Source organism: Thalassophryne amazonica, chromosome 9, assembly GCF_902500255.1.
Source record: "Thalassophryne amazonica chromosome 9, fThaAma1.1, whole genome shotgun sequence".
In the NCBI taxonomy this organism is placed as follows: Eukaryota; Metazoa; Chordata; class Actinopteri; order Batrachoidiformes; family Batrachoididae; genus Thalassophryne; species Thalassophryne amazonica.
Genome location: NC_047111.1, coordinates 13,772,339 through 13,785,597, shown reverse-complemented (window position 1 = coordinate 13,785,597; position 13,259 = coordinate 13,772,339). Strand labels below are relative to the sequence as shown.

At 42.4% G+C, this 13,259-nt stretch overlaps 1 pseudogene; it reads right to left on the bottom strand.

The window, feature by feature from the left end:
- Positions 1-7,004: 7,004 nt before the first annotated feature.
- LOC117517502 lies at positions 7,005-12,959 on the bottom strand (annotated as a pseudogene).
- Positions 12,960-13,259: the final 300 nt, after the last annotated feature.

Sequence of the window (13,259 nt, the reverse complement as noted above, 5' to 3'; positions counted from 1 at the left end):
AGGGTGCCTCCGGTAATTCTCAGCCAGAGGTGTGGGTGAGTCACAATTCAATTTATTCCTCGGCCTCTCAGAATACCATTTCTGCAAAATTAGAATCTGATCAGTCCTCCGTTTCTGTGCCCGCTTTTGTGGATTCTGGGTCGGACGCCAATCTTATATTATCATCTATGTTCCTATGTGCATATGTTCCTTTCTGTGATTCTACTGGTGGTTGGCTCTCACTGCGGTATTGTATCACTTCCTGTTCCGGAGCACAGCGGTATTTTTCTGTATCTGTTAGCTGTTTAATCTGTGCAGTTAGATTGATCTAGTTATCTAGATTATGATTTGTTTCCCAGTGTAATCTTTACGTGCCTTAACTAAAGCACTCCTTCTGCTGAATCACCTCTAAATTATTCACTTTGCGTGTTTTTAGGAATCCGCTAGGTTAGCGTAGCTACTAGCTCTTAGCCGATTTAGCATGGCGGCTTCTCCTGTCTCTCCCACACTTTTCTGCTCTGGGTGTGAAATGTTTAGTTATTCCTCTGCCTCCTTTAGCAGTAATGGTACTTGTAATAAGTGTAGCTTATTCGTAGCTTTGGAGGCCAGGCTGGGCGAATTGGAGACTCGGCTCCGCACCGTGGAAAATTCTACAGCTAGCCAGGCCCCTGTAGTCGGTGCGGACCAAGGTAGCTTAGCCGCCGTTAGTTCCCCCCTGGCAGATCCCAAGCAGGCTGACTGGGTGACTGTGAGGAGGAAGCGTAGTTCTAAACAGAAGCCCCGTGTACACCGCCAACCCGTTCACATTTCTAACCGTTTTTCCCCACTCGACGACACACCCGCCGAGGATCAAACTCTGGTTATTGGCGACTCTATTTTGAGAAATGTGAAGTTAGCGACACCAGCAACCATAGTCAATTGTCTTCCGGGGGCCAGAGCAGGCGACATTGAAGGAAATTTGAAACTGCTGGCTAAGGCTAAGCGTAAATTTGGTAAGATTGTAATTCACGTCGGCAGTAATGACACCCGGTTACGCCAATCGGAGGTCACTAAAATTAACATTAAATCGGTGTGTAACTTTGCAAAAACAATGTCGGACTCTGTAGTTTTCTCTGGGCCCCTCCCCAATCGGACCGGGAGTGACATGTTTAGCCGCCTGTTCTCCTTGAATTGCTGGCTGTCTGAGTGGTGTCCAAAAAATGAGGTGGGCTTCATAGATAATTGGCAAAGCTTCTGGGGAAAACCTGGTCTTGTTAGGAGAGACGGCATCCATCCCACTTTGGATGGAGCAGCTCTCATTTCTAGAAATCTGGCCAATTTTCTTAAATCCTCCAAACCGTGACTATCCAGGGTTGGGACCAGGAAGTAGAGTTGTAGTCTTACACACCTCTCTGCAGCTTCTCTCCCCCTGCCATCCCCTCATTACCCATCCCCGTAGAGACGGTGCCTGCTCCCAGACCACCAACAACCAGCAAAAATCTATTTAAGCATAAAAATTCAAAAGAAAAAATAATATAGCACCTTCAACTGCACCACAGACTAAAACAGTTAAATGTGGTCTATTAAACATTAGGTCTCTCTCTTCTAAGTCCCTGTTGGTAAATGATATAATAATTGATCAACATATTGATTTATTCTGCCTAACAGAAACCTGGTTACAGCAGGATGAATATGTTAGTTTAAATGAGTCAACACCCCCGAGTCACACTAACTGTCAGAATGCTCGTAGCACGGGCCGAGGAGGAGGATTAGCAGCAATCTTCCATTCCAGCTTATTAATTAATCAAAACCCAGACTGAGCTTTAATCATTTGAAAGCTTGTCTCTTAGTCTTGTCCATCCAAATTGGAAGTCCCAAAAAACAGTTTTATTTGTTATTATCTATCGTCCACCTGGTCGTTACTGTGAGTTTCTCTGTGAATTTTCAGACCTTTTGTCTGACTTAGTGCTTAGCTCAGATAAGATAATTATAGTGGGCGATTTTAACATCAACACAGATGCTGAGAATGACAGCCTCAACACTGCATTTAATCTATTATTAGACTCTATTGGCTTTGCTCAAAAAGTAAATGAGTCCACCCACCACTTTAATCATATCTTAGATCTTGTTCTGACTTATGGTATGGAAATAGAAGACTTAACAGTATTCCCTGAAAACTCCCTTCTGTCTGATCATTTCTTAATAACATTTACATTTACTCTGATGGACTACCCAGCAGTGGGGAATAAGTTTCATTACACTAGAAGTCTTTCAGAAAGCGCTGTAACTAGGTTTAAGGATATGATTCCTTCTTTATGTTCTCTAATGCCATATACCAACACAGTGCAGAGTAGCTACCTAAACTCTGTAAGGGAGATAGAGTATCTCGTCAATAGTTTTACATCCTCATTGAAGACAACTTTGGATGCTGTAGCTCCTCTGAAAAGAGAGCTTTAAATCAGAAGTGCCTGACTCCGTGGTATAACTCACAAACTCGCAGCTTAAAGCAGATAACCCGTAAGTTGGAGAGGAAATGGCGTCTCACTAATTTAGAAGATCTTCACTTAGCCTGGAAAAAGAGTCTGTTGCTCTATAAAAAAGCCCTCCGTAAAGCTAGGACATCTATCTACTCATCACTAATTGAAGAAAATAAGAACCCCAGGTTTCTTTTCAGCACTGTAGCCAGGCTGACAAAGAGTCAGAGCTCTATTGAGCTGAGTATTCCATTAACTTTAACTAGTAATGACTTCATGACTTTCTTTGCTAACAAAATTTTAACTATTAGAGAAAAAATTACTCATAACCATCCCAAAGACGTATCGTTATCTTTGGCTGCTTTCAGTGATGCCGGTATTTGGTTAGACTCTTTCTCTCCGATTGTTCTGTCTGAGTTATTTTCATTAGTTACTTCATCCAAACCATCAACATGTTTATTAGACCCCATTCTTACCAGGCTGCTCAAGGAAGCCCTACCATTATTTAATGCTTCGATCTTAAATATGATCAATCTATCTTTGTTAGTTGGCTATGTACCACAGGCTTTTAAGGTGGCAGTAATTAACCATTACTTAAAAAGCCATCACTTGACCCAGCTATTTTAGCTAATTATAGGCCAATCTCCAACCTTCCTTTTCTCTCAAAAATTCTTGAAAGGGTAGTTGTAAAACAGCTAACTGATCATCTGCAGAGGAATGGTCTATTTGAAGAGTTTCAGTCAGGTTTTAGAATTCATCATAGTACAGAAACAGCATTAGTGAAGGTTACAAATGATCTTCTTATGGCCTCGGACAGTGGACTCGTCTCTGTGCTTGTTCTGTTGGACCTCAGTGCTGCTTTTGATACTGTTGACCATAAAATTTTATTACAGAGATTAGAGCATGCCATAGGTATTAAAGGCACTGCGCTGCGGTGGTTTGAATCATATTTGTCTAATAGATTACAATTTGTTCATGTAAATCGGGAATCTTCTTCACAGACTAAAGTTAATTATGGAGTTCCACAAGGTTCTGTGCTAGGACCAATTTTATTCACTTTATACATGCTTCCCTTAGGCAGTATTATTAGACGGTATTGCTTAAATTTTCATTGTTACGCAGATGATACCCAGCTTTATCTATCCATGAAGCCAGAGGACACACACCAATTAGCTAAACTGCAGGATTGTCTTACAGACATAAAGACATGGATGACCTCTAATTTCCTGCTTTTAAACTCAGATAAAACTGAAGTTATTGTACTTGGCCCCACAAATCTTAGAAACATGGTGTCTAACCAGATCCTTACTCTGGATGGCATTACCCTGACCTCTAGTAATACTGTGAGAAATCTTGGACTCATTTTTGATCAGGATATGTCATTCAAAGCGCATATTAAACAAATATGTAGGACTGCTTTTTTGCATTTACGCAATATCTCTAAAATCAGAAAGGTCTTGTCTCAGAGTGATGCTGAAAAACTAATTCATGCATTTATTTCCTCTAGGCTGGACTATTGTAATTCATTATTATCAGGTTGTCCTAAAAGTTCCCTAAAAAGCCTTCAGTTAATTCAAAATGCTGCAGCTAGAGTACTGACGGGGACTAGAAGGAGAGAGCATATCTCACCCATATTGGCCTCTCTTCATTGGCTTCCTGTTAATTCTAGAATAGAATTTAAAATTCTTCTTCTTACTTATAAGGTTTTGAATAATCAGGTCCCATCTTATCTTAGGGACCTCGTAGTACCATATCACCCCAATAGAGCGCTTCGCTCTCAGACTGCAGGCTTACTTGTAGTTCCTAGGGTTTGTAAGAGTAGAATGGGAGGCAGAGCCTTCAGCTTTCAGGCTCCTCTCCTGTGGAACCAGCTCCCAATTCAGATCAGGGAGACAGACACCCTCTCTACTTTTAAGATTAGGCTTAAAACTTTCCTTTTTGCTAAAGCTTATAGTTAGGCTGGATCAGGTGACCCTGAACCATCCCTTAGTTATGCTGCTATAGACGTAGACTGCTGGGGGGTTCCCATGATGCACTGTTTCTTTCTCTTTTTGCTCTGTATGCACCACTCTGCATTTAATCATTAGTGATCGATCTCTGCTCCCCTCCACAGCATGTCTTTTTCCTGGTTCTCTCCCTCAGCCCCAACCAGTCCCAGCAGAAGACTGCCCCTCCCTGAGCCTGGTTCTGCTGGAGGTTTCTTCCTGTTAAAAGGGAGTTTTTCCTTCCCACTGTAGCCAAGTGCTTGCTCACAGGGGGTCGTTTTGACTGTTGGGGTTTTACATAATTATTGTATGGCCTTGCCTTACAATATAAAGCACCTTGGGGCAACTGTTTGTTGTGATTTGGCGCTATATAAAAAATTGATTGATTGATTGATTGATCTATCGCCAGATCCCTGCACCTTAAATTCTACTGTCTCTCATGACCTCTGGTGGTGAAGGCTGTGGATGGCCATGATATGGGACAAATAACTCACCACACTCAGTCAGTCCGCTTAACTGTCAATGAGAACCATGTGGAGTCAATCAGCTTCTTTGTCTTAGATAAGATGACTCATTCTGTTATTCTGGGGCATCCCTGGCTGCAACAACACAGTCCCATTTTCGACTGGGTCAACGGGACAATAATTTCAAGGGGGTCTCAAAGAATTGTTTGATTAAAATTCCTACACCTCCATCTAATGGTACTCCTGATCTGGAGGGAGTACCTTCTTGTCATTATGATTAGCACCAGTTTTAGCAAGGCTATGGCTAATCACTGCCTCCTCATCGCATTTAGACTGTGCGATCGAGTGTTGCAGGGGCGAATCCGCCGCGGGGGAAAACTGTTTTCTCTGTCGGGTCCTGAACGCATCGCAATGCAAAATATATCCAAGAATCGCTCGAAGCAGGTTAATTCGTCCCTCTTCGTCGCCCGCAGGGGTGGGTTTCTTCTTTGTAGAGAAAAAGGATAAGTCACTTCGGCCATGTATTGATTATCGAGGATTAAATGAAATCACTGTAAAAAAAAACGCTATCCTCTGCCTTTGATCTCTACTGCCTTTGAGTTATTAGAAGGCACCAGGCTTTTTACAAAATTAGACCTCCGCAATGCTTACCACTTGGTCAGAATCAAGCAAGGAGATGAATGGAAAACGGCATTTAACACTCCCACTGGACATTACGAATATCTAGTGATGCCTTTCGGGCTCACCAATGCACCGGCCGTTTTCCAAAATCTGGTTAATGATGTTTTAGGTGACTTTTGAATAAATTCGTGTTCGTTTATTTAGATGACATCTTGATCTTTTCCCCTGATCTCAAGACCCACACCCAGCATGTGCACACAGTCCTGCAAACCCTGTTGCACAATGGTCTGTATGTTAAGGCAGAAAAATGTGAATTCCATAGACCAACTGTATCTTTTTAGGGTTTGTAATCTCAGAAGGGAGGACTCAGATGGACCCAGTTAAAGTGGCGGCAGTGTTCGAGTGGGCAGTTCCGATGAACCGTAAGGAGGTCCAGAGGTTTCTGGGCTTTCTGAACTTCTACCGTAAGTTCATCCGAAACTTCAGTACGGTCGCTGCTCCGCTGCATAACGTGACCTCATCCTTACGGGCGTTCAAGTGGACCCCGGAATGTGATGAGGCCTTCGAGGTCCTAAAACAATGCTTTACGTCAGCCCCCGTGCTACTCCTTCCTGACCCCGCACGGCAGTTCATGGTCGAAGTTGATGCTGGGAGCAATCTTGTTCCAAATGAGTCCCTCAGACCAAAGGCTTCATCCCTGTGCTTTTCTGTCCCGCAAGTTGTCTTCCGCCGAGCGTAATTACTGCATTGGCGATCGTGAACTGCTACGGATTAAAGTGGCCTTGGAGGAGCGGCGCCACTGGTGGGAGGGGGCACAAATGCCATTTATTGTGTATACTGACTACAAGAATTTAGCGTATTTAAGAACAGCAAAATGGCTTAATGCTCGTCAGGCCCGGTGGGCTATATTTTTCAGTCGTTTTGACTTCGTCATCGCTTATCGACGTGGCACTAAGAACGGAAAACCGGATGCGCTGTCGAGACAATATGATGGTCCTGATGCTTTATCCGATCCTGGCAACATTCTTCCACCTTCTTGTTTTGTCTCTGCCATAACATGGGAAATAGAATCCCAGGTGAAAGCTGCTCTAGAGACGGAATGCATACCCGCTGAATGTCCACCAGGCAAGTTGTTCGTTCCATCCTCGCTCAGGGGGGAGGTGATTAACTGGGGACATAGTAGCCATTTTGCTTGCCATCCAGGAATAAAGAAAACTATACATGTGTTACAACAACGTTTCTGGTGGCCACATATGGTCACTGATGTTACAGAGTTTGTGAATGCCTGTCAGCTTTGCGCGGTGCATAAATCCTCCTCACGTCCACCAGCTGGTACATTATTGCCTCTTCCTATACCTAGACAACCTTGGACTCACATCTCTGTAGACTTTGTCACTGGACTTCCGCCATCAAGGGGACACATTGTCATTTTGACTGTAGTTGACCGTTTATCCAAGATGTGTCATTTTGTGCCTTTACTTAAGTTATCTACTACCAAAGAACTACCTGAGGTTATGCTTACTCACGTATTCCGCCTTCATGGTTTCCCGCAGGATATAGTCTCCGACCGGGGTCCACAGTTCATTGCTGGATTTTGGAGGGAATTCTGCCGTCTCCTCGGGGCTACCTCCAGTCTCACTTCTGGGTATCATCCACAAGCTAATGGTCAGACTGAACGTTTTAATCAGGAGTTGGAAAAGGGGCTTAGGATTTTGTGTTCACAACACCCATCCACCTGGTCGTCACAGTTATCTTGGATCGAATTAGCACACAATAGTTTGTCTTCTGCTTCATCCAATTATTCTCCGTTTCATGTCGTCTTTGGTCATCAGCCCTCTTTGTTCTCACCCACTACTCTTCGGTCCCCAGTTCCATCCGCTCTCAGCTTGATCACTCGGTGTTGGCGAATCTGGGAGCGGGATCGTCGTGCCCTTAGCCGGTCTGCCACCCTTTACATGCTGGCTGCTGACCGTAAGCGGTCTTCTGCCCCTGCCTACTCGGCAGGCCAAAAGGTTTGGTTGTCGACGCGGCATTTGCCACTCCGCAGGGTGCCGCGCAAATTCGCTCCTAGGTTTGTTGGTTCGTTTCCTGTCTCTAAGGTCATCAATCCTGTCTCGATCCGTCTCCAATTACCCAGTTCCATGCGTATTCATCCCACTTTCCATGTTAGTCAGGTTAAGCCCGTTAAGTCGTGTTCTCTGTGCCCTCCGGCCATTCCCCCGCCTCCTGCCCAGTGCGTGGGGGGGGGGGGGTCTGTTTTCTCTGTGTGGCGGCTCCTTGCCTCCCATCGTTGGGGCTGCGGTTTTCAGTACTTGGTTGATTGGGAGGGGTACGGCCCCGAGGAGCGGTCGTGGGTTCCCTCCCGTTTCATCCTGGACCCCGGTCTTATTCGTGACTTTCGTGCGGCTCAGTCTTCTGCTCCTGGGCCATCCGGGGTCGGCCCTGGAGGGGGGGTACTGTCAGGATGTGAGCTATTGGGGTGTTTTGGTTGCTTTTTTATTGTTCGCCTGCTTTTCTTGTGGGGTTTTTTCCCTTTTGGGTCTGTCTGTCCCTTTCTCTCTTGTTCGTCTCTGCTGGCTCTTGGTGGTGGGTGTTTCCCTCTCTCTGGCCACACCCCTTTTCTGGTGCATTCCACGCACACCTGCTTCCAATCAGCACCTCATCACCTGGGTGTATTTAAGCTCCTCTGTTTGCCTTTTTCCTTCGCCAGATTGTTGTGCCTTGTGCCTACTCTCGAGCTCTGTTTTTGTGTATTCTTGACCTGCTTGCCTCTCGTGTGTTATGACCATCTGCCTGTATTATTGACCACGTCAAAGCCTGATGTTCCAAATATTTCTGCTCTTGTTGGACTGCCTTTTTGTGTACCGGACCCTGTTTACTGCTCCAGTAAACTGTTTTTACTCACAGAGCTATGTTATCGAGTCCTGCATTTGTGTCCAGCTTTTCTGTGGAATCAGTCCTGATAGGTTTTTGTTTGTTTCTTTGTTTGTTTGTCTGAAGGTTATCAACCTATTTAATCTTGAAGACTTGCAATACATGCAGAAAAGAATGAGTTGTCCCAAACGTCTTTTCATGTGAAACCAAGCCTTTTGCAAGTTCGGGCAGGAGCTGTGTGAAAACAGACATACCTTGACATTGAGGTACCCCATACAGAACCCTGAGGTACCACATACTTCACAGAAGATACATTGTAATTTACTTTCATAAATATTTGGGACAGGAATCTTTAGGCACATGACTTGACTCTTTTACAATTCACAGGGCTGCAATTTGATTATGTGACAATTATTGATACTTCTTTTTTCTATACAGGACTTATTTTTCTCACTGGGCATCTACTTAGTACTTTTTAAATCAAAGTATTGATAATGACCAACAATGAATTTATTTCCAATACAGTGAACAGTTCAGCCATATTTACATCTGTGAAGCTCTCATTCTATGATTCCAAATTTTAAAATCCAGGGAGGCTGTTGCTCAATCCTCCCACCTATACCACCTGATAAGTCTCATGTTTGGATTATTACCACGCCAGAAAATAATGTCAGACTTCAGCCTGCAAATGCACCTTCTTTCAGCCTTTCTGTGCACCTCACACTGGATGTGCTGCAATAATGCACTTTGTACTTATGTCAGAAAATAATTAAAACACAATGTACACACATGTACATGCTGCAGAGATGGTTGTCCTTCTGGAATGTTCTCCTCTCTCCACAGAGAAATGCTGGAGCTCTGACTGAGTGGCCATTGGTTTCGTTGTCACCTCCCTGAACTGGACTTTCTGTGTATCTCAAACACAGGGAACAATTCACAATTTAGAGCAACACAGATGCTTATTCTGTGCAGGAACTAATGTGGGAAATATTGTGGCTTTGCGCAGAGATCAGATTAGATTTTTTTCCTTTCATAATTTTGCTGTGCATCAGACAGGAAACATCTTTATATATTTACTTTATTTCAAAGGGATAATGTACAGTTCAAACTTAAATATCACCATTTGATGCATTGAACCAGATTATACAGCAGCTACAAGATCATTCACATCACCCACAGGCAAAACCCACAACAACAACAACAGAGACAGGAAAACTAAAAACACAGTGCACGAAATAGACACATACCACTCAAAATGCAGTTATTTGCCTAAAATGTTTCCAACAGAATTAAATAAACATTTTAAAAATAAACTCTGCAGCCTTATGAAGTTAATGTGAGAGAAATTAATAAAAAAAAAATCTGAGATAATGTGAAACTTTCAGTTGCAAATTTGTGTAAATATAACTTTGTTGTTTTTAAAAATTTTGTAATATTCTTATCTTCATCCTGAAGTTAATTGACAACATGGATTAGAATCCTTGGTTTGTGTGTTGGTTTCTGCCTTGACCAGGTGATTTGAGGTGTGAATCAGGTCACTCACATGCAGGTTAATGAGTCAAATCAGTGAATTCCTGTCAGACACTCTGTGACCCCAAACAGGTCACACTCTCACCTACAAACTCACAACAATCAGAAATGCTCAACCAGGGCAAAGAGGAACATTTTGGGCCTGACTTACTAAACGGTAGTGTGCATAAAAACGTGTGCAGATTGTTTATCACACACAGACAAATGTGTAACCTGATCTGCTCACGGTGTGCACTGAGGATCACAACTTTGAAACGGGAAAAATACCAAATATTGTCCATTAATATATTTGCCTTAATAAATGCACAATTCAGGGTGTCTACTTCAGTGCGCAAAATACCAGGGCAACATGCAAATACGTTAATTTAGTGCACGCAGTGTGATTCATCTAGGCCAAAAGAAATTTAAGAGGCAAACAATCACGTCTGTACTTTGGATGGTTGAAAGCAGCGTGCTCACTGTGTCTGTCCAGTGCTGCTCACATGGGCTGAAACAGCAGCTCAGCACCGCGGACAGCTGCACTTACAAATAAAATATACACAAATATATAGGATTCTCATTCTAGGTCACATCCTCTCAGTTATGTGAAGAAAATACATTAACACCAGAGTCAGTACCCTCATCGTGAAAAGCATCTGCACCACAGGAATGTGCATTTGAAATGATGAGTTTAAGGTGGGAGGGATTTCCATGGCAGCAATGGGCTTGTGCTACACACCTTGAACCTAATGTGAAACAGCAGACAAACCATTTTCAAGGCACATTCATTTTCAATTTGGGAAATGTTCAATGAATAATACTTTCAGTGAAAATGTGTCTGTCTTATTATGTACATGAATGCAAGTGGCTGATTGTATTTCATTTTTCACTTATGGATATTAACACACATAAAATCCTCATTTCTACACTGCTGTCTGCCTCACATTACCACACACTGTCATTTACACACATATTCAGAGTAAATCACCCGCAAAACATGGCAAATATGACTTTGAAATAATTCAGTGATTTTTACTTGACATCATCACAAAGACTATTTTTTTGTGAAATTCGCAATAATTTTGACAAGGCTTTAAGGATTTCTGCAGATTGTGTTCCATAAATGATGGGGTTGAGAATTCCTGGGACAATATGAAACAAAATGGCACAGACTTTCCTGTGATAAGAGAACTGTGGGAATCGATGCAGGACAATGATCATCATTCCACAAATAAACATGATCAGATAGACGGTGAGATGAGTGCTGCAGGTCTTTAAGGCCTTCTTGTTCAGAGATTTGTTCTTACTGGTCAGACAGACGACTGCAATCTTAGTGTACGTGAGAACGATGCTGCTGATGGAAGATGTAAGTAAGACCACAGTGAAGGTGAGACCGTAGACATTATTGATGAAGACGTTGTCACAGGCAGTGTTGCCACAGTTACTTTGAAAAAGTAACTTAGTTACTTTACTGATTACTCAATTGTGAAAGTAACTTAGTTACTTTACTGATTACTCAATTGTAAAAGTAACTAAGTTAGATTACTAGTTACTTTTTTAGTTACTTTTCCCAGCTGCCGACAACAACCCTCTGCCACCTCAACATGACAATGATACCTGTTTTGCCAAAACTCACTTTATAGTCACCCTTTCTTGACTTCAATGAAAATAAATACTTGTTTTATAAAAAGTAAAATAAAGACGTCTTTCTTGACCTCATATTTAACTGTTGACAGCACTGTAACAGTAAAACTTGCAATTTCGAGCCTACATTGTTTATAAAGGTAACTATTAAATTCTAACATTTTTCTAACATTTAAATTCTCTCTAAACATTTTACTTGTCGAAATTATTATTTTAAGCAATATTAGTTGTAGTAAAAAACGGCTTCAAAATTGCACCTTTAATCTAGGGGTGTTGTGAGGGGGGCACATCCCTCCCCCACGCCCCCATTCCATCTAGATTCGCCCCTGCTTTGGCGTTTGAGCACAAAGAATGGATAACATTTATTTATGCAGAAAACATGACCAGATTTACAGGTAAGAAAGTTTTATTGCGTTTTCACATCATGTGGTCCTCAGAAAGAGAGTTTAGGTGCATTTGAGTGGAAAATAGTGTTAGTTGTTGACGCCTCGCGGAGGATCAGCTGTTTTTAATGACCAGATACAGAGCGGCTCAGCTCAGCTCTAAATAAAGGAGGAAAAAAAGTATAAAAATGTCTTTGTAAAGTTCAGTGCAGGTGTGCTGATCACCGTGCTTTAAGAGGTGAGAACGAGTCGAGCAGCTGCAAAAAAAACGCGGATTAAAAGCTCACAGCTCACTTAAAGTGGGCAGTTCAGTCGAACCCCGACCTCCTGCCCACAGACCAAGTTTGATGCTGTTATCGACCCACAATGAAAAATAATAGTAACGCACAGTGACATGGAGAAGTAACTTTAATCTGATTACTGATTTGGAAAGATTAACGCGTTAGATTACTCGTTACTAAAAAAAGTGGTCAGATTAGAGTAACGCGTTACCGGCATCACTGGTCACAGGATAGTTTGAACAGTGAGGCGTTGTCACAGAAAAGATTTGTGATCAGAGTCCTGCATCTGTTGAGTCGGACGGACAGACCGATCAGAATCCCGACCAGAACAAAACCCACTCCCCAGGCAGAGAGCGACAGCTTCCACACCATGTTAGTGGTCATGATGGTGGTGTAGTGAAGAGGATTACAGATGGCCACGTATGAGCACAGTGTGAGCAGCAGTTGCGTACAAGCGTGTTAGGAATGCCTGGACAACACACTCATTATAATTAATGATACATTCAGACATCAACATATTGGAAAGTAAACGTGGTATCATGACACAATTTCCCAGGATATCGTTAAGTGGCAGGTTACAGTAAAGCAGAAACATGGGCTGGTGAAGATTATTAATAAAAATCAGAAGTGTGATGCCTGCATTTGCCACCATAATAAACATGTAGGTGAAAAAGACGATGACAAAGATGGCATGAATGTAATCCTCAGAGATATTTAGTCTCTCCATCTGTAGCGTCAAACTGTTGTAGGTGTAGTTTTCCATCATGTTGAAATAAGATAAATGGTGATGTAAAGGTCTGGCACCACAAACATCCAATATCAATGTGTTCATCAAAAAAAAATTACAATAAAATGTGCATATTTTCTTTTTATCTTTACAGGACTTATTTAATACTGTTCAGAAATATGTGCAATGAGTCAATCAATCAATCAATTTTTTTATATAGCGCCAAATCACAACAAACAGTTGCCCCAAGGCGCTTTATATTGTAAGGCAAGGCCATACAATAATTATGTAAAACCCCAACGGTCAAAACGACCCCCTGTGAGCAAGCACTTGGCTACA